This window comes from Ovis canadensis, chromosome 6 (genome assembly GCF_042477335.2).
Source record: "Ovis canadensis isolate MfBH-ARS-UI-01 breed Bighorn chromosome 6, ARS-UI_OviCan_v2, whole genome shotgun sequence".
Classification (NCBI taxonomy): Eukaryota; Metazoa; Chordata; class Mammalia; order Artiodactyla; family Bovidae; genus Ovis; species Ovis canadensis.
This window is the reverse complement of record NC_091250.1, coordinates 117,121,494-117,147,657: the sequence shown is the minus strand read 5'-3', so window position 1 is coordinate 117,147,657 and position 26,164 is coordinate 117,121,494. Positions and strand designations below refer to the sequence as shown.

The window sequence follows — 26,164 nt, the reverse complement described above, 5'->3', positions numbered from 1 at the left end:
GACTCATTTTCCACTCTACCTTCAGTGGCCAAGCAGCTGCCAAGAACAAAGGTCGCATCTCCCGATACCTGGCAAACAAATGCAGTACTGCCTCATGAATCGATTGCTTCTCTGAGGTGCCCACCAGTGTCTTTGGGGAGAAGCTTTGAGAACAAGTTGAGGAGTGGCTGTCCTTCTATGAGACTGGAGAGATTCCCCCGAAAGAATCTGGATGTCATGAAGGAGGCAAAGGTTTAGGCAGAGGAAGCAGGTGCCAAGATTACTAACATGCTCAAGAAACAGGAGAAGAAACGCTTGAAGAAGGAAAAGAAAAGGCTGGCTGCAGTTGCCCTGGCTTCTTCAGAAAATAGTAGTGTCCCGGAAGGGACAGAGGAGACAAGTGAAAGATCCAAAATGAAGAAAAAGCAAAAGCCCCAGGAGGCTCTTCAGGAGAATGGAATGGAAGACCCATCTATCTCTTTTTCCAAACCCAAGAAAAAGAAATCGTTTTTCTTTTTTTTAAATTTAAATTTATTTATTTTAATTGGAGGCTAATTACTTTACAATATTGTATTGGTTTTGCCATACATCAACATGAATCCACCACAGGTATACACGTGTTCCCCATCCTGAATCTCCCTCCCTCCTTCCTCCCCATACCATCTCTCTGGGTCATCCCAGTGCACCAGCCCCAAGCATCCTGTATCCTGCATCAAACCTGGACTGGCAATTTGTTTTTTATATGATATTATACATGTTTCAATGCCATTCTCCCAAATCATCCCACCCTCGCCCTTTCCCACAGAGTCCAAAAGACTGTTCTATACATCTGTGTCTCTTTTGCTGTCTCGCATACAGGGTTATCGTTACCATCTTTCTAAATTCCATATATATGCATGAGTATACTGTATTGGTGTTCTTTTTTCTGGCTTACTTCACTCTGTATAATAGGCTCCAGTTTCATCCACCTCATTTCAAGGAAGAGCTAGTTAGTAGTGATCTTGAAGAGACAGTTGGCACTGGAAGTCTTCCCAAGAGGAAAAAATCTTTCCCAAAGAGAAACCAGTTATTAACCCTGGTGAGTCAGAAAACAAGAGGGTCCCCAAGAAAAAGCGGAAATTGTCTTCCAAGGAGGAGCCACTCAGCAGTGGACCTGAAGAGGCTGTTGTCAGCAAGAGCAGCGGCTCCAAGAAAAAGAAAAAGCTCCAAAAGCGATTCCAGGAAAGTTAGAATGGACGTCTTCCTAGTGGGGCATAACTTACAGAGGTATTCCCCATCCCATCCCCTACAGCCCAATAAAAACAAAAACAAAAATCAAAAACATGAATTTGAAAACATACATGTGCCCTATTATTCATAGCAGCATTATTTACAAGTATCAAGGTACAGAAGCAAGCAAAGTGCCCACCAACAGATGACTGGATAAAAACGATATGGTATATGCACACACACACATACACACACACACACACACAATGGAATAGTACTTAGCCAAATTTTTTTTTTTATGTATGGCAAAAAAACACAAAATTTTACCATTCACAGCAATATGGATGGACTTGGAGGTCATTATGCTAAGTGAAATAAGTCAGACACAGGAAGACAAATACCGTATGACGTCACTTATGTGTGTGTGCTAAAGTCATTTCAGTCGTGTCTGACTCTTTGCGACCTTATGGACTGTAGTCTGCCAGGCTCCTCCGTCCATGGGATTCTCCAGGCAAGCATACTGGAGTGGGTTGCCATGCTCTACTCTAGGGGATCTTCCAGACCCAAGGACTGAATCTGAGTCTCCTGTGTCTCCTGTATTGGCAGGCAGGTTCTTTACCACTAGAGCCACTTTGGAAGTCCCACTGTCATTTAAATGTAGAATCTAAAAAATAGAACTAGAGAATATAACGAAAAAGAAGCAGACTCACAGATACAGAGAGCAAACTGGTGGTTACAACAGAGAGAGGGAGGAGGGGCAGGATAGGGGTAATGAATTAAGAAGTAGAAACTATTAGGTATAAAATAGCCTACAAGGATGTACTGTATTTAATACAGCCTGGGGAACACAGTTGATATTTTCTAATAACTATAAATGGAGTATCATCTTATGACTCACTATATTATGACCTGGAACAGATCATATTATACATCAACTACACTTCAATATTAAAAAAAAGAATATTAGGTTGGAGGTAGTTACCTTCACTAGGAATCTCCTTTGAGAAGACATTTAAATTGAGACTTGAATGATGAGAAATACCCAGAAACAAACAAGACAAACAAAAACCTGGGGCAGGAGCATTACAAAGAGGGAGTTCAACATGCTTAAAGTGAAACGAAGTGAAAGTCACTCAGTTGTGTCCTACTCTTTGCAACCCCATGGACCATACATTCCATGGAATTCTCCAGACCAGAATACTGGAGTGAGTAGCAGTTCCTTTCTCCAGGGGATCATCCCAACCCAGGGACTGAACCCAGGTCTCCCACATTGCAGGTGGATTCTTTACCAGCTGAGCCACGAGGGAAGCCCAGGAACACTGGAGTGGGTAGCCTATCCCTTCTCCAGGGGATCTTCCCAACCCAGGAATTGAACTGGGGTCTCTTGCATTGCAGGTGGATTCTTTACCAGCTGAGCTACCAGGGAAGCCTAACATGCAGAAAGGCTTTATATTTGAAAAGCCTGAGATTTCTCATGAACTCTAAGGCAAGCTGGTACGGCTGGAGCATGGTGAGCAAGAGGTGGGGGCTGATCCTGCAGGGCCATGACCAGGAGTCTAGATGACATGCTAAGTGCCATGGGAAGCTGTTGAAGCCTTCACACAGCTGGGGACTTGGTTCAACTTATGTTAAAATGATCCTTCTGGAATCTGGGAGGAAAATAGAGTTCGGAAGTCTAGGAGAGAGATGAAATGGCCAGACAGGAATGAGAAGGAGGTGATGAAGGAAAGAGGACAAAGTGGAGATAAATGTTAGAAGTATAGTCAGCATCTCTGATGGTTGGGACGTCAAGGATGAGGAAGACATAAGATTTAAGGATCATGTCCTGAGTGATCTGAAAGTCCAGAGTTTTTCATTCAATGAAATGCATATTGGCAACCTGGAGATGGACACCAGAGGAGAAGTCCAGGCAGATTCCAATTATCCAGACCCAGGGCTGTGGGATGGCAGGAGGGAAGGAGGCACGTGAGAGGGGAGCCACGTGGAGAACCCAGGCAGTTCCTCTAGCCTGAAGATAGAAAAGGGCTGGTGGTCACATGAAGAGAAGCCGTCAACAGAGCAAGCCAGATGAGGCACAGTCTCTAAATGCTCCTTTTCTTTTCAAGGTTTTAATAACATCACAAGGCAATCTATGGTGATCCCACATAAGAACTCGAGCATCTTCCCTGGGGCTAAAGTAGATGGCAGGCAGCAGACAAGAGAATGATTGAAAATGAAAGAATGAGACTCTTTAAAAAACATGCCTGGTCTCGTGTTATCTGCAGCTGAATCAACCAGAGGGAGAAAATCTCATAACTTAATGAATCAAAAATAGTGCCAAGACAGTCCTACAGGGAAAATGCCCCTTTCAACACATGGTGATAGAAAAACAAGGTATACATGTGCAAAAAAAAAAAAAAAGCTAGACCGTTTCCTTATACCATACACAAAACCTGAACTCAAAATGAATCATAGACGTAAATGTAAGAGTAAACTATAATAAAATCTTGAGGAATAAAACTTCATGACCTTGATTTAGGCAAAGTCATCTTTGATAGGATACCAAATGATAGGAATGTAAAAACAATGCAGTCACTTTGGGAAACAGTTTGGCAATCCCTCAAAATGTTAAACATGGAGTTACAATGTGACTTAGCAATTCCACTCCTAGGTATATACTCAAAAGAACTGAAAATATATGTCCACAAAAGACTTGTACATGGAGATTCAAAATAGCCAAAATGTAGAAGAAAAGCAAAATATCCATCAACAGATTAAATAATAAATACAAGTATGGTATGCCAATATAATGAAATATTATTAATCAGTGAAAAGGACTTCATGCTACAACATGGATAAACCTTGAACACGTGTTAAGTGAAAGAAATAAGTTATGAAGATCACATATTGTATAGCTCCATTCGTATGAAATGTCCAGAATAGGCAAATCTGTATGGCTAGAAAGTAGATTAATGGTGGCCTGATGTTTGAAGCTTGGGTGAAGTAGAAATGAGGCAATGAGTATGAGGTTTCTTTCTTGGGGTAATGAACATGTTCTAAATTTGATTATGGTGATGACTGAACCTCTCCATGAATATAATAAAAACTATTGAATTGTATACTTTAAAGGGATGAACTGTTTGGTATAGGAATTCTATCTGAATCAAATTGTTAAGAGCATTCTTTCTGATAGAATAGTTACAAAACTACAAGTTAATTAACATGTTTGCCTAGATGGCTCAGAAGGTAAAGAATCCACCTGCACTGCAGGAGGCCCATGTTGACTTCATGGGTCGGGAAGATCCCCCGGAGAAAGGAATGGCAACCCACTCCAGTATTCTTGCCGGGAAAAATCCCACAGACAGAGGAGCCAGGCAGGCTACAGTCCATGTGGTTGCAAAGAGTCAGACATGATTGAGTGACTAACACTCACTTCACTTTCCCATAGACAAGTTATCAAATAACATATTGCCTTTAAACAAGCCCTCAAATTTTGCCAATTTACATTGATTTGCTTACTTGGACTGCAAGGAGATCAACCAGTCAATCCTAAAGGAAATCAGTCCTGAATATTCATTGGAAGGACTGATGCTGAAACTGAAACTCTAATACTTTGGCCATCTGATGTGAAGAACTGACTCCTTGGAAAAGACCCTGATGCTGGGAAAGATTGAAGGCAGGAGAACAAGGGGACTGCAAGGGATGAGATGGTTGGATGGCATCACCGACTCGATGGGCATGAGTTTGAGCAAGCTCCGGGAGCTGGTGATGGACAGGGAAGCCTGGCGTGCTGCAGTTCATGGGGTTACAAAAAGTAGGACATGACTGAGTGACTGAATTGAAGGTAAATATTCAAGAAACACTGCCCAATGCACTGAAATTTTACAGATGACAAACAGTTGGCATAACAAGATGGTTCAAAGTTTTCCTATCACTCCATATCCTGCCTCCATTTTGACACTGGACAACACTCTGTCCACAAACGTACACAGGGCAGGATAGGGGGCAGAAGGCTTCCTAATTCTCCATCTGCCTTGGGACATAGATATAGTTACTTCGGTGTCTCTCCCTCAACAAGCATGCAGGATTGAGGCCCCCACCCTTACAGAAGATGTATAACAATTGAGAGCAATGGTTGGTGGTTAAGTCCTATCTGACTTTTTGCAACTCCATGGACTGTAGCCCAACAGGTTCCTCTGTCCATGGGATTTCCCAGTCAAGAATACTGGAGTGGGTTGCCATTTCCTTCTCCAAGGGATCTTCCTGACCCAGGGTTTAAGACAAACTCAAATCTTGCTGTTTAGAGGAAGCATCCTTTTAAAACCTAACCCAGACATTGAATGGTAAATTAGCCAGGGCAGGGGTGGGGGTGTGCAGGAGACATTGTTATCAAATATGGAAGCTGTTTCCTAATCACATGATGTATGAAAATAACATAAATTTTCATCAGTAAGATATACTGAAAGTTAACTACAGCTACCGTGTTCTAGAGATCTAATGAGAAAACTCAGCATTTTTACTAGAGGAAAAATTTTAATTTCTCTGATCATTTTCTATTTCTCATCCTAGGTAAATCAACTTGGATCTGAACTCTGTACCACAAATTTAGTTCTGCGATCTTGGAAACCTTCTGAATGTAACATCACCACATGAGAAAACAATATTTAATTCATAATGATGGCAAAAATTAAATAAAATAATGTATAAAGAGAACCTAACGCTATACTTAGCACTTAAAGTACATCAAACAGTAGCTATTATGATGATTACTAAACTGGCATCTCTGTACTACCTGAATCAAGCAGACTAGAAGTACCCTTGCTACTTAAACTTAAGAAATCAAGGAACTTTAATACCAATTTAATCAACAGATATGGAAGAGCAGAAAGACTACTTAACTGGGAATATGGGCATTTATACAAGGTTGTTGTTCACAATAACCTCTCAGAAAACCATAATCCTCACCATGAAATGAACACAACAGTCTTTGAGGTTCCTTACAGCTTCTATAAAATAAGAGAAAGGGACTCATTGAATTTCATTTCCCTTAAAACATTCTTTACAATATTGTTTTTGTCTTAATTTCAGACTCTAATTTCTTTTCAAGACAATTCATGTTTAGAATAGAAGGATGGAAAACATAATAGAAAATCACACGATAGCTAGTGAATATAATCTTTTAATACATTTAAATCTATAATCTTGGGAATACATAAAAAAGCCACACTCACCTATCCCTTCATTAGAAGAACACTTTAACTGTCTGGAGTTTACATGAGTGAACAAACTTGTAGAGCCCTAAAAAGCAAGGGATCTTCTCTGACCCAGACTCCAGATTTATCAAAAATGGGAAAAACATTCTAGTCTTCCTATTGCTGTTCTAACCACGTCTAAGTAAACAGTTACTTGTCCCTCACTAAAGAGGTTGGTCTTTACCATTTCTGTTAGGGGAGATAGTTTCTATCTAATGTATGTGACCAATATTGAGAAATGCCAAGAAACTACTTCTTCATTGTTATTATTTTTTAATGGAAAAGTCTTAACTCTAATTTGGAACACATTTTTACTTCAAACAATCCTTTCAAAAGTAACATCTATGATGCATATTGTAAGAAGACATTTATTTTAAATCTTGAGATTCTAAAAGAAACTATACTCCCCCATTTGATTAGTATCATTATTTTTTTTGCAGTGGTGTTGGAGAAGACTCTTGAGAGTCCCTTGGACTGGAAGGAGATCCAACCAGTCCATCCTAAAGGAAATCAGTCCTGAGTGTTCATTGGAAAGACTGATGTTTAAGCTGAAACTCCAATATTTTGGCCACCTGATGTGAAGAGCTGACTCACTGGAAAAGACCCTGATGTTGGGAAAGATTGAAGGCAGGAGGAGAAGGGGATGACAGAGGATAAAATGGTTAGATGCATCACTGACTCATGGACATGAGTTTGAGTAAACTCTAGGAGTTGGTGATGGACAGGGAAGCCTGGTGTGCTGCAGTTCATGGGGTCCCAAAGAGTTGGACACAACTGAGCGACTGAACTGAACTGAAAGATAAGATCTGATGTTATTAGGTGAATCTTAGGTCTCATTTAGAAGTAATCTTTGATATTAATTTGCCCAAGAAATCCTAAAGATTCAAGATTTGCTGGAAAGGTGGGACTCTGATTGTTGATTGCTTCAAAGATGGTGTTTTCTGGAACTTGAGCCCAATGTGGTGGTTTATTCACACAGGGCTCAAGTCTTACGTAAAGCAAGCCAAGCTGCTGCTCTGTGAGAGCCATCTTCTTTCCTTTTACTGTGGACTCTTTGCTCTGACCCTTTCAGTATAATTTATTTTACATTGGTGGTAGTTGTCAAGATGATATGCTTTTTCATACGTATAAATAGACAACCTAAAGGTGAATATGAATTTGCAAATGCTGTGAAAGTGAGAACATGTAAAAGCTTCAAATTTAAATATTTAAAAATGAGATCTCCAATTAGTTTGAAGAGCAAGGAGATGCTAATACTGCACTTTGAATCAGATGGTGTTTTCAGCCACTGTTAATATACTAAGTCATACCAATAAGCTGAGCATATAATATAATGCACTTCCCATGCACGGTCAGTCCCATCACTAGGAGTACCATCAGTAGTATCATTTATGCCCTTGAGGCTTTGTGCTCCAGAAAACTAATGAGTTAGGCACTGCTATCTCCCAGGAAGTGAAGGAGACATTCATCTCAAAAGAAGCAGCAGTTAAATCCACTGGGGTCCACGGATTAACAGCAAAGCGGGAACAGAATGGGTGGGTTTAACAGTTGGTTGTTAGGTCATATTGACCAAAGACAAGGGTCATTTATGACAGATCTAGATTTTCAGCATTTTGAGAGGGAATGGAACACGACTACATAAAAGAAATCCACTGTTCATACAGGCACACAGATCATCCCATTCTTTTTTCACTGACTTCTTTTGCACAATTTGAGTTTTACACATCATATCAACTAGAGGAGACTTTGATAGAGGATGGTGTTATTAAGACTTATCACTGGATTACAACACATTAGAAATAAGGAGGTGCCTCTAAAGAGAAGAGGGCTGAGGACAAGTCAGACATGCATATGATGGAAAGATTAATGGGACCAAATGATGCTCACTGGGTGACCACAATTTGCAGACACTGCCATCCACAGTCTCATCTGGTAAGTCCATGGTGCAATGTCTATTTCACTGATGAGGAAATGGATGCACAGCAATTAGAGAACTTGTCTAAGACATAGAGTAGAAGTCTCATTTCACCCACCTATTAGTTCTGTGAATTCTAGACTGCTTCACAAATGGGTTTAATCAGTGTTTTCCAGAGGGTTCAGTGGAACTCCATCACTAAAGGGATGTTTTCTGGGATGACAAACCATGACTGCTTGAGAATAAGAACTTGCTACATAACATCTGCCTCATAATTGATTCTTACTAATGTTTGTTGAACTAACCAAACCTTGAGTATGAAATGAGTAACAGAATTAGTGTTATACTCAAGGCTCCTGATTATCAATCCCAGAACCTATCCATTTCTAGATTATACTGACTTCCTATATCTCCCTTCCCTCTTCTTTTTCACCCTTTCTTCTGAGTTCCTCTCTCCCTCTCTCCCTTCTTTTCTTCCACAAATATTTGTTGAATGGCCACGACATGTTGGGTAGTTTGCTATGTGCTAGAGATAAGATAATGAGCCAAAATACAGAGATCTAGTTTCATGCAATTTACATTTTTGTGAGGACACTTACATTTTAATGAGCAAAAAACCCAAAGATATAGCTCTCACAAAACTGACATTTTTTGTGTTAATAAATCACTCATATTATTTATGTAAGAAAAATGGGTCATGGGTCTTCAGTCATGAGTTAAGAAAGACTGGGATGGAGAATCAAGCTCAGGGATAGCTGAAGAAGATAACTGATTAACTATCTGAGAAATGAGTAGGAGTTAGCTCAGGAATCTTGGAACGATGGGAAGGCTAATTTTTTAAAAATAGAACAGCATAGAAACTCTCTGCGGCTAGAGTGAAGCATGACACATTTGAGAAAGTGGAAGAAAACCAATGTGGTTAGAGGCCAGAGGGCAAGAAAGAGACGAAATACACTGGATGGTCTGTGTGGAGGCCTAATTAATGCTTTTGAACTGTGGTGTTGGAGACGACTCTTGAGAGTCCCTTGGACTGCAAGGAGATCCAACCAGCCCATCCTAAAGGAGATCAGTCTTGAATGTTCATTGGAAGGACTGATATTGAAGCTGAAACTCCAATATTTTGGCCACCTGATTGGAAGAACTGACTCACTGGAAAAGACCCTGATGCTGGGAAAGATTGAAGGCAGGAGGGGAAGGGGACGGCAGAGGATGAGATGGTTGGATGACATCACCGACTCAATGGACATGAGTTTGAGTAAACTCCAGGAATTGGTGATGGACAGGGAGGCCTGGAGTGCTGTAGTCCATGGGGTCGCAAAGAGTCAGACATGACTGAATGACTGAACTGAACTGAACTGATGGGCTGTGATATGGTTATTAAATAAGAGATAACTTGATTGGATTTGAATATCAAAATCATCACTCTGTATAAGGGACCTCTGTACTTTCTGCACAATTTTTGTTTTTAATAAATCTAAAAATTCTCTAAAGAATAAACTTTATTTTAAAATATCACTCTGGCTACACTGTATGGGATAAAACAGAATGACAGGAAGAGTGGAGTCTCCTAGCTCTCCTCTGAGTGAGTTAGGAGAAAACTAGAGATCTCTGAGACATAGATGAACAGACACAGAGCCCAAGGTCCCTCTTCCATGAAAAGGTTACGCAGACAAGGAAGAACAAGCAGTGGTGACTGAGAAGACAAGGGCAGTGAAGTAGGAAGAAAACCAGGAAAGTGTGTCCCTGAAGCCAAGCGAAGAATGTGTGTCAAGAAAGAGGTGGTCATTGATTATGTCAAGCGGTCTAATCAGCAATTTTTATTATGAGACCTGAAACGTAATTGTTGCATTTAAGAAAATTAGGGCCCTGTTAATGACAATAATAAGAAAAAGTCAAGTGAAGTGGGTTGGGGGACAAATGGATTGGGCCAAAGAGAGGAACTGGAGAGAGTGTAGTAAAGAATACAGAGCAGTTTTATTGCAAAAAGAAACGAAATATATGATGTAGTGGGAGGAGTGTGGCCAAGAGGTTTTTTGTTTTTTTTTTTTTTTAATCAGAGGACTAATAACATGATTGTATGCTCATATTTTTAAAACTTTAGTATGCACATGATTAACTGGCTTATTAAAATAAAAATGCCAGTTCCCAGGCTACCCCTGTGAGCCCATGGGACTAATTCAATTTAGAAGACAAAGTTACATAACAAGATGCAAACAGTACAATCAGTAGATTAAGAGAGGCTCCTGAAAAGGTGAGAGTGGGTGGAATTCAATGACAGATGCTAGACTGGATTTAGGGAGGAAAAGAGACCAGTGCTCTGTTGTAACAGAGGGGAAGAAGATCAAATGGCAGATGTAAGCAGTTTTGTATATTTGGTATCAGGAAATTGAGGTAATTTCCATAAAATTAAGTTGGCAATAAGGTTCTCTGTGGGAGGGAGAGGCTATACAAAGAAACATATAAAATAAATCATCTCTTCAAATGAGATTTGATTTGTACCAGTTATAGCCATATGGGAATGAGCTGTCTTTCAATCAAAGAACCCATTATGACAGATCAGAGCCCCTGCATTCGAGCCAAAGAGCCCTGAAGCACAGATCTGGCATCATCTCCCCTGTGATTCCTGTAAGCCAGTGACACATCAGAAGTAGTGAGTCATGAGAAAGACAGTGCGATTGGTGCTGGAGAAGTGAACCCTACCTCGTGGCATGCCCCTGCACTAATCATTTTCCAGAAGCCTTAATTGCCTGCCTTGATATTGTTTGCTGCTCTACACCCTGAGTGACAAGTTAGTAACTCACTGCAGAAGGCTTGAGCAACCAGATGAGATCGATCAAGGGTTTCTTTGGCTTTCTCCCCTGACTAGACACATCACAGTAGTACGTAATGCATTCGTGTACCACTTTTGGAAAGGAGTTTGCTCCCAAATAAAATTGAGCCTGGACTTTTAAAAAAAAGCCCAAAGACACTGACTACTAACAATGACACAGGGCTACATGCCTGGTCGATTTCCTTTAGGCAAAGTGATAAAAGCAAAGGACAACAACAAAAACAAGCCATGGAACAAAATTAAGAAGTTTAAATCCAAGGACAATTTGCAGGAAAGACTAGCTAGATATAAAATATCAGCTCTTTCTTTGGGCAGCCTCCATTTCTATTTCACAAGTAGTTTTGTTAATACTTTGGCTGGTAAATCACTCAGGTTTTCCAACCTTTATGAAAGAGATGAATGGAATTCTGAATTGTGACCTGGTGTACAAACAGCAAGGTTTGAATTTGTGCTTATTTCCTTGAAGAATATGGCTCAAATAGTAAATGTGAGAAAGAGTTTGCCCCATAAAAAGAGAGGCCTGTGGAAGAACAGTAATATCTCACCTTTTTTACTCTGTCATGATGTGAGTTGTGCTCTTCCAAACTACAGACGTTGGAGATCTAACCTCTAGCACCTCAGAATCTGACTCTATTTGGAAAGAGGGTTTTAAAGAGGTGTTTAAGTTAAAATTAGATCATTAGGGGAGGCTCTAATCCAGTATTTTGCTGTGCTTAGTTGCTTAGTCCTGTTAGACTCTTTGTGACCTCATGGGCTATAGCCCACGAGGCTCCTCTGTCCATGGAATTCTCCAAGCAGAGTGCTGGAGTGGACTGCCATGTACTCCAGGGGATCTTCCCAACCCAGGGATCGAACCTCAGTCTCCTGAATTGCAGACAGATTCCTTACCATCTGAGCCACCAGGGAATCCCAATCCAATATTACTGGTGTCCTTACAGAAAGAAAAATTAGGACACAGACATACACGGAGGGAAGTGTGTGAAGACAGGGAAAAGGCAGCCATCTACAAGGCAAACAGAGAGGTCTCAGAAGAAATCAGTCTTACTGACACCTTGATCTTGGACTTTTAGCCTCCAGACTGTGAGAAAATAAATTTCTGCTGTTTAAGCCTCCCAGTCTGTGGTCCTTTGTAATGGCAGCCCTAAGCAGAATAATAAGCACTCTCTAGTCCTCCGTATTTCTTGTCACAGATACACAAACATGTAGTTTAAAACTACTGCTGGGCTTCCCAGGTGGATCAGTGGTAAAGAATCTGCCTGCAATGCAGGAGACACAGGAGATGCAGGTCTGATCCCTGGGTCAGGAAGATCCCCTGGTGGAGGATATGGCACCCCACTCCAGTATCCTTGCCTGGAGAATCCCATGGACAGAGGAGCCTGGTGGGCTACAGTCCATGGAGTCGCAAAGAGTCATGCACGACTAAGCAACTTAGCAGGCACAAGCATGCATGCACGGCTGTCTGACAGGGAGGTCCGATACCTTCTCTTCCTACCCTGGCCTCCAGGGAGGCCTTCACAGCTTTCTTTGCTCACCTTGTCTTCTCCCCCTACGCATCTCTTCTCCTAGGTCCTAGGTTTATTCTACTCTCATATATCTAAAGCAAAGAGCTTTGTAGTTACCAAAGTATTTTGCAAATCCCCTGGAATAAATAGCGGTTTTATAACTCCTAGTTGGCTGTACTTCAAGTTACTAGTTTTCTTATTTAGGGTGGAGGGATTTTAGCAGGTAGGACTACACATTTCTGCTGAATCAGGATCTCTCCAGACTTCCACCTGGGCCTTTCTAGGCCTCAGGTCATGGGGCTGTGAAGACGGACAGTTCTCAAGAAAGGAGGCGTTTGAAAAACAGACAGGGCCAAGGGACCCACAAATCAATAGACAAAGATAACAATCTTTTTAAAGTCAGGATGCCACCCGGGCCCCAGGATGCAGATGGTCCTTGAGGTTTAACTTCTGGAAACATTCAAGACCAGTTCAGCTCAGTTTTATACTGAAAATCAGAATGAAAAAAAGAAGAAAAATGAAAAAGGCTACCATGGTTCCGTGAGAGTTGGCACAGGACGTGGAGACATGCTGATTCCATCCTTGCTGCCAGCTTATTTCCCACCCTAATTATCAGCAGCTGCTGTGCAGCATGCTTATCCTGATATGCTGCATTTTCTGTGAGATATTTCTTTCTCAGTCCCGCATCACTTCTAACCTACAGTTGTTCTCCTCACTGACAATTGCCTCATTCAGACACACTCCTCTATGACACAGCTCAAGGAAGCCCTACCGCAGAAAAAGAGGACGAATCCTCTTTTCCTAGCAACAGCCACTGATGTTCCTTTAGCCCTGTACTGTCTGTTTTCTGAGCTTGATTAGATTGCAAAGGCCTTTATGATTATTGGATAAAAAACGACAGGTGAACACAAACAGCCTGCAAGGACATAAACAAAAATAGGTCACAGAGAACAACGAAGGGGAAGGGATCACATTTATCCCAGCAGATAACTTGTTCATCAACAGCTTCTATCATTGAAGTGCTAAATGACACAATTGGTGTTGAGTAGTTATGAAGGACTGAAGGGAGAGGCAAGGCAGATTGCTTTTAAAGAGCAGAGAGTCAGTGGAGTTAATGAACTTCTTCAAGCTCCAGTCTCCTAAGGCATAGAGACAAAGAAAGGTGATGAAATTAAATACCTCAGAGCTGCAAGGCTCTTTTCATTTTAGCTAACCCAATGAAATCCAATGAAATCATTCTCTGAATGATAAAACTGAGGTCTAGTCTATTCAATAATTCAGCGAACATACATTGAGCATATACTACAAGTGAAGTAAGTCATAAAGAAGAAAACAAATATTGTTTGTTTTTTTAATGCATATATATGAAATCTAGAAAAATGGTACAGATGAACCTATGTCTCAGGGCCGAAATAGAGACTCAGACATAGAGACTGGACATATGGGGGAGAAGGGGAGGGTGGGGCAAATTGGGATGGTAGCATTGACATATATACATCATTATGTGTAAAATAGATAGCAAGTGGGAAGCTGCTGCCTAATCCAGGGAGCTCAGCTCAATGCTCTGTGATGGCCTAGAGCGGTGAGATGGGGCTGGGGAGGTCCAAGAGGGGGCGGGTATATGTTTACATACAGGTCATTCACTTTGTTGTAAGGCAGAAACTAAAGCAACATTGTAAAGTAATTATACTCCACTTAAAAAAATTCACAATAGTTATATTTTTTAAAAGTATCACATCTGATGGAGAAGGAAGAGACTACAGATAACATAAGAAACGAGTCACATGGAGAGAAGGAAATGCAGATTATACTAACGCTGAAATCCCTAACCTCATTTCTTCATTTGTTGTCCTTATTTTTCCTAATTCTGGGATATCTGGCTCTGTGGGAGCTAGTATGTGTGTGTGTTCAGTTGCTCGGTCGTGTCCAAATTTTTGTGACCCGATGGACTGCATCCTGCCAGGCTCCTTGGGGTTTCCCAGGCAAGGAGAGTGGAAGGGGTTGCCATTTTCTTCTCCAGGGGATTTTTCTGACCCAGGGATCAAATCCGTGTATTTTTGTAGCTCCTGCATTGGCAGACAGGTTCTTTACCACTGAACCACCTGGGAGGCCCTAAAATAAATCTATTCATATTCTCATTAGTACAAGAAAGCTGCAGCATGTGGTGGTTTTGTGGGCTGAGATGAGTATGAAGCCCAGTTCTAGCATCTATTAGGAATGTGAATTTGTACCACTGTTGACCAGTGGAGGGGATGATATCTATCACAGTTGTATTTATATTAAACTGTTTTTTTTTTTAATTTTTAGTTTTTTATTTTTTAAATTTTAAAATCTTTAATTCTTACATGCATTCCCAAACATGAACCCCCCTCCCACCTCCCTCCCCAGAACATCTTTCTGGGTCATCCCCATGCACCAGCCCCAAGCATGCTGCATCCTGCGTCAGACATAGACTGGCGATTCAATTCACATGATAGTATACATGTTAGAATGGCATTCTCCCAAATCATCCCACCCTCTCCCTCTCCCTCTGAGTCCAAAAGTCCATTATACACATCTGTGTCTCTTTCCCTGTCTTGCATAGAGGGTCATCATTGTATTTAAAACCTGACATACGTGAGTACAGGGACTGATTCATAATTCAGTAAACATGAGCTCTAAAAATTATGGGAGTGTTTCTCACACTGACGTTAAAGGGAAACTGGTGGGATAGTAGTAGAGATATGCTTATAAATGAGAGGTAGGGATAATGGCAACCCACTCCAGTACTCTTGCCTGGAAAATCCCATGGACGGAGGAGCCTGGTGGGCTGCAGTCCATGGGGTCGCTAAGAGTCAGACACGACTGAGCGACTTCACTTTCACTTTTCACTTTCATGCCTTGGAGAAGGAAAATGGCAACCCACTCCGGTGTTCTTGCCTGGAGAATCCCAGGGATGGGAGAGCCTGGTGGATTGCCGTCCATGGGGTCGCACAGAGTCGGACACGATTGAAGTAACTTAGCAGCAGCAGGGATGAGAACAAACAGGGCCCTGTGGGGCTTCTAGGCACAGAGGTCTTTTTTGTCCTTCATTTCTTATAGGCAAGATTCTAGCCTCCACAGCCTTCCTTGAATTCCAAAAGGGTAAATTAAAACAATCAAACAAACCCTGGCTAATCAAGGGAGGGACAGCCAAGAAACCACCTAAGGCAAGATTAAACAAACCAGAGAGGCTCATCAAGATTAGGAGACCCGTGTTCAGAGACCTAAAATATGACCAAACCCTTTGCAGCCCTATGGACTGCAGTATGCCAGGCTTTCCTGTCCTTTACCATCCCCTGGAGCTTGTTCAAATCCATGTCTGTTGAGTCAATGATGCCATCCAACCATTTCATCCTCTGCTGTCCTCCTGCCTTCAATCTTTCCCAGCATCAGGGTCCTTGACAATGAGTTGTCTCTTCACATCAGGTAACAAAAGTATTGGAGCTTCTGTTTCAGCATCAGTCATTCTAACAAATACGAAGGATTGATTTCTTCCAGGATTGACAAGGGCTTCCCTGATAACTCAGTTGGTAAAGAATCTGTGTGCAGTTCAGGAAACATTGGTTCAATTCCTGGGTAGGGAAGACCCTCTGGAGAAGGGATAGGCTACCCATTCCAGTATTCTTGCCTAGAGAATCCCCAAGGACAAAGGAGCCTGGTGGGCTACAGGCCATGGGTCTCAGAGTTGGACACAACTGAGCGACTAAGCACAGCACACACACTGAGAGCTTTAATATGCTAATGTACATTGGGAAGAGGAGAGTTTAGGAAAAACATCAAGTTTATTTCATCTTTCAAGGGATGCTTCCATCTCAGAATACTAATGAATATCATCCCAAACGTGTGTGGACTGAACAAAGTATGGGGAATGTTTTTCATGCTGCCGCTGCTAAGTTATTTCAGCCGTGTCCGACTCTGTGTGACCCCATAGACGGCAGCCCACCAGGCTCCCCCAGCCCTGGGACTCTCCAGGCAAGAACACTGGAGTGGGTTGCCATTTCCTTCTCCAATGCATGAAAGTGAAAAGTGAAAGGGAAGTCACTCAGTCGTGTCCAACTCTTAGCAACCCCATGGACTGCAGCCTACCAGGTTCCTCCATCCATGGGATTTTCTAGGCAGGAGTACTAGAGTGGGGTGCCATTGCTTTCTCCCCAGTCTCCTATTAATGGTATTCATTGCTTCAAAAGCACATCACAGATTTCAGCTCTGATCAGATTGTAGATTTCTGAAGGACCTAAGACAGAATTTAAAGTGAGAATGTCAGTTTGGTCACTAAAACATTTTGGATTCATCATGATTGGTGGGAGGAGAAAAAAAGACATTATTCCAAGACGGAGCTTCTAAATACACATATTGGCAAAAAGCTCCCGGATCATAACGTTGAAGCAGTGGCTAATGCCATGGCCTGGGGAGGCAGGCTGTCTTAGAGTTCTAATTTTGGCTCTGGTGGCACCAGTGGGGATTAGTGATTTATAACAGTATCTTCCTGCTCCTTTTCATAGGTTTGCTGTTTTTAATCTAGCACAAGGGTTGGCTAGTTATGGCCCATGGGCCAAATCTGGCTCACTGTCTACATTTTTAACTGATTAGAGAACAAAAACCCAAAGAAGATAACATTTGATATTTGAAAATTATATAAAATCCAAATTTCGGTATTCATTCTGCTGTGCAAAGACTTTCTCTAGTTTTGGTGAGCAGGGGGCTACTCTCTAGTTGCCGGGCCAGGCCTTCTCATCAAGGGGTTTGTGGAGCACATGCTTTAGGTAAGTGGGCTCAGTTGCCTCATAGCATGGGGAAATCTTCCTGGACCAGGGACTGAACAGGTGTCCTTTGCATTGCAAGGCAAATGCTTAACCACTGGACCACCAGGGCAGCCCAATAAAGTTTTGTTGGAACACAGCCATACCATTTGTTTATGCTACAGTGGCAGAGTTGAATGGTTGTAACAGAAACTTTATGGCCAGCAAAGCCTAAAATACTTGTTTTCTTGTTCTTTCTGGAAACGTTTTTTGACCCTTGAAGTAGGATATAAAATGAATGATAGAATTAAATGTGAGTAGGTCAACACGTCTACAAACACTGTCAGACAATCCTCCTCATATGGACACTTCTCATAAGTGGATCTTAAGATCGGTTTATAAAGTGCTCCAAATGTCTTTTGGTTGACAGGGGAGTAGCTGGAATTTCAAGAAATTACAAACATTTAAAAATGCCCCTTGTGATATTTTAATGACCTCTTTTAAATGTATATTTTAAAGCATTCTAAGTAGGAAGGGAATTTTAGAAGCAAACATCTCAAATACATTTTTTTAATAGAAGAATAGACAGTAGTTAAAGCATGCTGATTTTCAATGCATTTATTTAAGTCATGTTCAGAACTACTTGTGTATATAGAAATATGTTTTCATACCATAAACAGTTCCTACTCACATTCTTAAAATTATTTGCACACATTAACCAAGCAAAGGGGAAAAAAAATACAAGCTTCAGGGCTGCCTACAGACTTAGGCAGACAAAAAAAGAGATTGTCATATTTGCCTTTGGGTAACAAATTTAATTACATGGATTTCAACTTACAGTACTAACACAAAAGGGAAAAAATAAAGGGAGTATTGTAAATTAAATGCCTTAGCAGCATATTTAACCAGTAATCAAGAAAATAACCAATTTCTATACTAAAATACTATTAAAATATCTCCACATTTTCATATAAAGCAGATGCAAAATACTGGTTTACATTTAGAATGATGGCAAATTAATTTATCCAATAGCATTATTTGATCACCCTTAGAAGGAGCTGCAAAACAGATATGGATAAAAACCTTTCCTCACTGATGTCACATAATTATCTCAAAAACTCAAAAAAAACGGCTACACTTTTTTCTTTCTCAGAGACACCCATGGATATCTCTCAGAATTATCTATTTCTCAGATGACCATAACACAGCTATACAGCAGAGCTGCACTGACGACCTAAATAGTTCAAGTTTTGGTGAATTAAAAATTTTATAGCCTCCAGAGCCATGAAATATTCTATCTAGAAAGGTTTTTTTTTTTTTTTGGTAAATATATAAAATAGGTCTGTTAGAGCTATACAATCATAGAACCAGGGCGGGAAAAACTCACAAGTGAATCAGGGTGGTAAAACTGAAAAAACTGATACTACGACACCTTTGTACCCTACATAGTTACAAATAATAGGGAAAAAAATGTCATGTTTATGGAATACATGTCTAGATGAAATAGATGATGAATAGGAACATAGAGACAAATACCGAAATATAGAGACAGAGATAAAGATCAATAACATCTCAGGTCCCTAAATTCAAGGTACAGCTCTAAAGCTGGAATCCACATTGGGTTTCAGGGACTCTCTGAAGCCCCCTAAAGTGTTTGCAACTGTGGTAGGTAAACACGTTTTTGGGTTTTTTTGTTTTGTTTTTTTTTAGCAAGAAGATTCATAATTCATTTATTGGACTCTCTAGGCATCTGTATTTTCTAACTTTTCAGTTAGCCCCTGAAAATCCTTCTGGAAAAGAGTTAAAATGGAAATATTTTTCCTTAAAATTTACATAAGTAGTATGTAATTATCTAAGGATATTTAATAATTAATATATTCCTGGCTAAAGGTGAGATTAAATGACACCTTCTCCTTTGTTGAAGGATTAATTTCATTCCCAGGCAGATAAAAATCACTTCAAATTACCCTTCCAATTTTCTCTTTTTTTCTTTGTTCCCATAGTTGCCTCTTCACCTTTCACCCCCACTTTCTCCTGTGTTCACCTCTTCTTTTTTCTTTCTGTGGGAAGGACGAAGAGATGAAACCTCCAAGTTTTAGTCATTATTGGTTTGGAGCACTGGGCTGAGATTGGGCTTTGGAAATCTGCAATATTGGTAATTGCCCTTAAAACTTGTAATGAGTTTCTGCTTGGACAACACTGTGCAGGTCACTGGACTGATTCCCAATAAAGGAACAGTATTAGGGTCTGCTTATCAGTGGCTAGACCATGAATGATACGTTGGCCAGGGTGTGGAGGGGTCTAGTGAAGAAGTGAGAACAATTTCAGCAGTCTGAGTTCTGTCAGGAATGGTATTGAATCCCAGTGCACAACAATTTTCTGAAGGAAAAAAATTACAGGTTCAGATTTTTCCTTTGATACAGTTATTCATATACATGAAAGGGCATTGCAGACGTGTGGTTTCCTTCCCTCTTTTTCATGAGAGTAGAATTGTGGCCTTCTAACTTTAAGTCAACATCTTTACCCAAGATGCTCCTTGGAAGAAAAGCTATGACCAACCTAGACAGTGTATTAAAAAGCAGAGACATCACTTTCCCAACAAAGGTCTGTATAGTTAAAGCTATGGTCTTTCCAGTATCATGTATGGCTATGAGAGCTGGATCATAACGAAGGCTGAGCACCGAAGAATGGATGCTTTCGAACTGTGGTGCTGGAGAAGGCTCTTGAGAGTCACTTGGACAGCAAGAAGATCAAGCCAGTCAGTCGTAAAGGACATCAACCCTGAATGTTCACTGGAATGTTTGATGCTGAAGCTGAAGCTCCAAAACTTTGGCTACCTGATGCAAAGAGTCAACTCATTGGAAAAGACGCTGATGCTGGGAAAGACTGAGGGCAAGAGGAAAAGGGGGCGATAGAGGATGAGATGGTTGGATAGCATCACTGACTCAATGGACTTAAGTTTGAACAAACTCATGGAGATAGTGAAGGACAGGGAAGCCTGGTGTGCTGCAGTTCATCGGGTCACAAAGAGTCGGATATGACTTAGCGACTGAAAAACCACAACAAAAACACTTTTCTGATAGGCTTACACATATAAATAGTTGCCTGTAAATGAAAAAACCTATTCTTACTTCAAGTGCCCAAATTCTCATCCTTAAGCTAAGAGATACAAGTCTATCCACTTCACTGACTACTAAAAAGAGTTCACAAGTTCATTATTTCAAAAACTAGGCTCCAGCCTCTAAATAGTCTATCTTATATGTTAAGCCAGAATATATATGTATATACATAAAGTCAGTAATAAATTATATATATATATATATATATATATATACACACACACGCACACACACACATACATATACTAGCTAGTGTTAGTTATTTGACCTTGATCAAACTACTTCTCTGTTCCTGTTTCTTGATCTGGAAATGGATATAATAATAGAGCTGAGGATTAAACAATAATGTAGTGAGGGTTAATTGATACATTTAAAAAGTGTGCAATAAAAAAAGAAGGGCAAAACAAACCAAAATATAAAAGCCTGTAACATCGTCTGGGATACAGAAAGCTGGATACAAGTAAAGCTATATAGATACTGTCATGGATTGTGTGATGCTTTGTCTAGATTCTAGAGGTTGTTATATTGGCTGTTGTGGCTCACAGAGACCCTCATAGAAACTTTTCTCCATTGTAATGCAGAACTGCTTCACCTGGGTTTATTTGTCTCATCTGCTCGCAGTGATTGACTTTATTAGCTGATGCCAGGAAACAAAGGCTTGGAAACTCAGGTTAAGGTTAGAGCAACTCTAAGAAGTGTCCAAGCTCCAGAGCTCCCCACAGCATCAGCTGAGACTTCAGATGTCATGGTGCAGCAGGCCAGCTGCTTCTTCTGCCTGACCCTGCCTCCCTTACTGCCTTGGAGATGGAGTATCTCCAGAGAGAACCCTCAGTAAATGTCCCAACATAACTCTTCATCTGTGCATTTATTTGGAATTCAATGTAAGATTATAGACAGACAAAAAGTTATCTTTCCATTATCCTGAAATTGCTAAAATCTAAATCTGAAAAGTGCTAAAATCTTACTTAAAACAAAAATCAGTGGAAGTTATGGCTGGCCACTTCCCTGTAGGAGAAAATGCATTTCAGAGAAGGAACCCAAATGCCATCTCCCTGCCCCTGACTGTTACCAGAGAAAGACTAGAAAGGAGAACGTGCCACTTGGATATAACAGTGTTCAAGACAAACACGATTTTTTTTTTTTTTTTGAGGAGAAAGGAAAGAATTTCTCTCAACCATCAGAACAAGTCAGGGAAGCACAAGTGAGTAGGTCATTAGTTTTGAAGCTAGAACTGTCACCCAGCCCTTCCCCAAGTTGAAGACTCTCATGAGGCATAAAACCGCTGAACTGCTGGGCATGAAGCTCATGCTTCATGAGGAATGGGGCGAGATGGCAGTACTGAGGGAAACAGTTTTCATTACCCTTTCTTAGCAGATCAGGATACATGAGTTTCTGGGTCACTGAATAAGCTCAAAGAAAGCAGCTGGCCTTTAAGCCATTTTGTTGCTATGCCACCAGGACCATGCTCAAGGCAGAGGCTCCTACCACATGACGTGCGTTTCCAGTTCTGGGGACATTACGTAATCTACAAACGCATCAGACGAGAGAGGCAGCTTTTGAAGCGGGATGCAAGAGCCTTTAGGGTTTCCCAGGTGACGCTAGTGGTAAAGAACCTGCCTGCCAATGCAGGAGACCTAAGGGAAGCAGTTTCCATCCCCGAGTCAGGAAGATCCCCAGGAGAAGGAAATGGCAACCCACTCCAGTATTCTTGCCTGGAGAATCTCATGGACAGAGGAGCCTGGTGGGCTACAGCGCATAGGGTTGCAGAGTCAGAAATGACTGAAGCAACTTAGCATGCAAGTAATAGGCAGTCAGTGTTAAGAGGCGATACCACAGGGGTAGCTTCTCTGGAGGAAGATCTCTATGGTCTTCCATCTTTCTCTTGGTATCATTACCAGAGAGGAAGGCAGAGGAGTAAGAAACAGGATCTGAGGAGCTTCCCTCCACTTCAGGCACTAGAGCCCCAAAGAGGTCTTTGCTGCATCAGGAGGTGCAAGGATCCCACACAGCAGGAAGAAAGCCTTCCACATAGCCAAGGCAAGTAGTTACTGCCAACGATAAACCTATTTCATATGCTTGAGTTTCCTCTGTAAATCTGGTAAATACATACACTTCGTTTCCCCCATAAACCTGGTAAATATATACACTTCAGTAAGTACTTGGCACCGTGTGTTACACTTCCAGGTGTTAGGGATACAGTAATGAGAAGAAAGCCGTGGTTCTTTAACTAGATAAAGTACCTACTTCCTCGTCTCTTTTTACCTGGCTCTGAATTACTACTCCTTTTTCGTCCTCTGGCAGAATATTCTTCTAAGCAGAGACATCATCATTCCATCAATTACTCTATTTATTTTGTTTGAACATCACAAGGGAAACATGCACAGAACACATTTGGAGAAGCAACGAAACCAACTGCGTTTTCTTTCTTCAAGTACTATACACGACAGTCTGCCAACATTCCTTGCTCAACCACATTTCCCCAAAGCTTAGCACTTGGCTACAAAAGTTCTCTCCAGCCTACAATTTGGCATGTCTGACAGCAAAGTCTTCAAATTTGCCAATTTGGCTAACGTCTCCTTTTTGAGTAGCAAGCAGATAAATAGGAAGCAATTGGAGCAAAATGCTATAAATCATGACATAATTCAGAGAGACAATTCATTTCATGGGACAGTAGTCTATAAGAAATTAACCCTAAATTATGGTAGTTTTTTTTTCACATAGATTTTTTTTTTCTGCTTTTTTTTTTTTTAACTTTACAATACTGTATTGGTTTTGCCATACACTGACATGAGTCCACCAAGGGTGTACATGAGTTCCCAATTCTGAATCTCCCTCTCACTTCCCTCCCCATATCATCTCTCTGGGTCATTCCAGTGCACCAGCCCCAAGCATCCTGTATCCTGTATCGAACCTAGACTGGCAATTCATTTCTTACATGATAGTATACATGTTTCAATGCCATTCTCCCAAATCATCCCACCCTCTCCCTCTCTCACAGAGTCCAAAAGTCTGTTCTATACATCTGTGTCTCTTTTGCTGTCTCACATATAGGGTTATCATTACCATCTTTCTAAATTCCATATATATGTGTTAGTATACTGTATCGGTGTTTTTCTTTCTGGCTTACTTCACTCTGTATAATTGGCTCGGCCTTTTGGCTAAGATCAAGTGTAGTATCTGTTCACATAGATTTTTTATAGACGTCTAAAATCTGCATAGAAATGCAATACCAAACAAATGTAATTAAATACTATACAAAGACCGGAAACTCTTAATTCTGTTGAAAAAACTTGTTTTTTCTCTCAAGGTTGCACACGATTATTATTTAATTCCACAGGACACTTCAGACTAATGCAAAAACAAAATTGAAACAAAGCAAAACTCTGACCTACGTAATATATATCGATAAATTATAAAGGTATAACTTTATAGGTGCTAATGATATATAAATAATATAAATATGCATGTTTTATTTTATATGTATAGATATATATGTGTATATATGTGTGTGTGTACTCACCATTTTACACACACATTCATACACAAATGTGTGTGTATGTATATAGTGCTAGAATATTTGGCAGAGCCTTCTGGAGATATTTGCCATTTTTACTGAAAATCATTATAAGCAGGTATGATTAAAGAATTTAATCCTATTCATTGACTGTAACTTGGGTAGTTGGGCTTAAGACATTTGTCCATAAAGACAGAATTGTGCTGGATATGTAAGCATCATTTGCAGGATGAATTTTCAGAAGTGGTGATCAAGAGAATTCCACAGAGAAAGCCAGTGTAGAATAAATATGTGTTATGAGGATCTGCAGACAGGCAGTCCTGCAGAAGATTCTATATAAGACATTGATCACATTTCTCCACTCCTTCCTGTCTCCTGGATTTTCTGACAAATGAAAACACTCTTGCAGCTTTCCAGATTCCCAACATCAAACTGTCACACAATTGAAATAATTAGAAAATAGTATCTTGTCATTCTAACTTACAAAGATAAATCAAATGCCCTGCTATTTTTAAGCAATCTTGATTTTTGCAAAAACTGGTTAAAATCATGTGATACTGATCCCTCCATTCCAATACATGTACAGAAGCATTCACCTGGAAATTCCATCCTAATGTAGGGACATACCCAAAAGTTCTGATGACCAGGACTAAGACACAAACACTGGATTCCCAATGCAGCCATAGTATTTTTTCAACTCTTTCTTTAAAGAAGCATTTGGCACAAGTCTCTTGTTACTGCCAAAGATGATTCAGAATTATTAAACCTAATTTAGAAGCTACTACATATTGCATTAATTATTCAAGAAGCATCTTTTCAAATGAGCTATGGGCATAGTATGTTTATTTCCATAACTACTGCAGCCACCCTGAACTTCCCTGAAAAAGAATTCTTTTTTGAAATGACAGCTTTCAGATTCCACACCACGCAGTCTTAGACTCCTTAAGCTTTGCTCATCAAAAGCCATTCTGTCTTACGTGTTGCGTGTGAAACACATACCCTAGAATTGCAACCTTGGAAAGGAGTTTTGTGACTTTCTGGGTTTGAAGACACAGCTCTTTCTAGAACAGTGTATGTGAGAACATCTTCACCAGAAAGTGTAATCTCTACTCAAATGGGAGACTGCATGAGAAAGTAGACCTTTAGTATTATCGGAGATGAAGAATCAAAGCTGCCAGTTTAATACCATGCCAATTTCAATGCTAACAGGCCTAATGTTTGAGAATAAACAGTGAAATTTCCTCTACTGATACTTCAAAGACTTTGCAACATCTGGAATTTGGTTCCATATAGGGTATTCCACTAAGAAGTAAGTATAACAAGATTTTAATAGAGCAAACAAGATTCAGGTTTCTTACAATATGTTTTCCCTGGGGGGAAACAAATAACACAATGCATCTGACTAACCTTTCTGCACTTGAGCTGCATTAATTAACATTTAGTCATGGATTCCACTGTGAGCCAGATGAACTCAGAGCTACAGCTGTTTTCACTGAGGGAGGAAAATATGCTTTTGCATTTTAGATTCCCAGCATTTACAAATCTGGGGAAAATGTTTTACTGCCTGCCTCTGCACCAGCATTATTGATAGGCATTACATATTAGTCACACAAATAAATTCACACTCACCCTAAGCTGTGATGAAATCCATGTTAATATCACATCAGCTGGGTTAGTCAGAATCAAAGATATAAAAACCACATTCCTAACTCCCTTTTTCTTACAGCAAGAGTTAAAGAAGTGGTAAGGAGCTGACCAAGGAAGTAGGTCATGACCTTGAAGAAAGTGTTGCTGGGTGACTCAAAGACTTAAGTGCAGATGAGGTATTCTGAGAGGGGTGGATGCAAATGACTAAAAGAAAAAAAAAAAGTGAACAGATGTTGAAGACTGAAGACATGGAACTCCAGGATCTGATCACTTGGCAAAGATGTCCTCAAATGCTCTAAGCCAAACATGTGGAAGTGGTTGGTTGTGAGCAAAACTGATGTGACTGATCCTTTGTTAGTCATTGAAGGATGGCTTTTGTTCTGTTTTGGTTTAATAGCCAAGGCTCCTTAAAGATGAAATTTTGTGAGGGAACCTGATGGTGAATCAGCTGGGCAAGG

At 40.5% G+C, this 26,164-nt stretch overlaps 1 protein-coding gene across 1 annotated transcript in view; it reads right to left on the bottom strand.

The window, feature by feature from the left end:
• The window catches only part of ARHGAP24 (Rho GTPase activating protein 24), a 574,044-nt gene that overhangs the window by 275,468 nt on the left and 272,412 nt on the right, over positions 1-26,164 (bottom strand). The gene's annotated exons all lie outside the window — the stretch shown is intronic.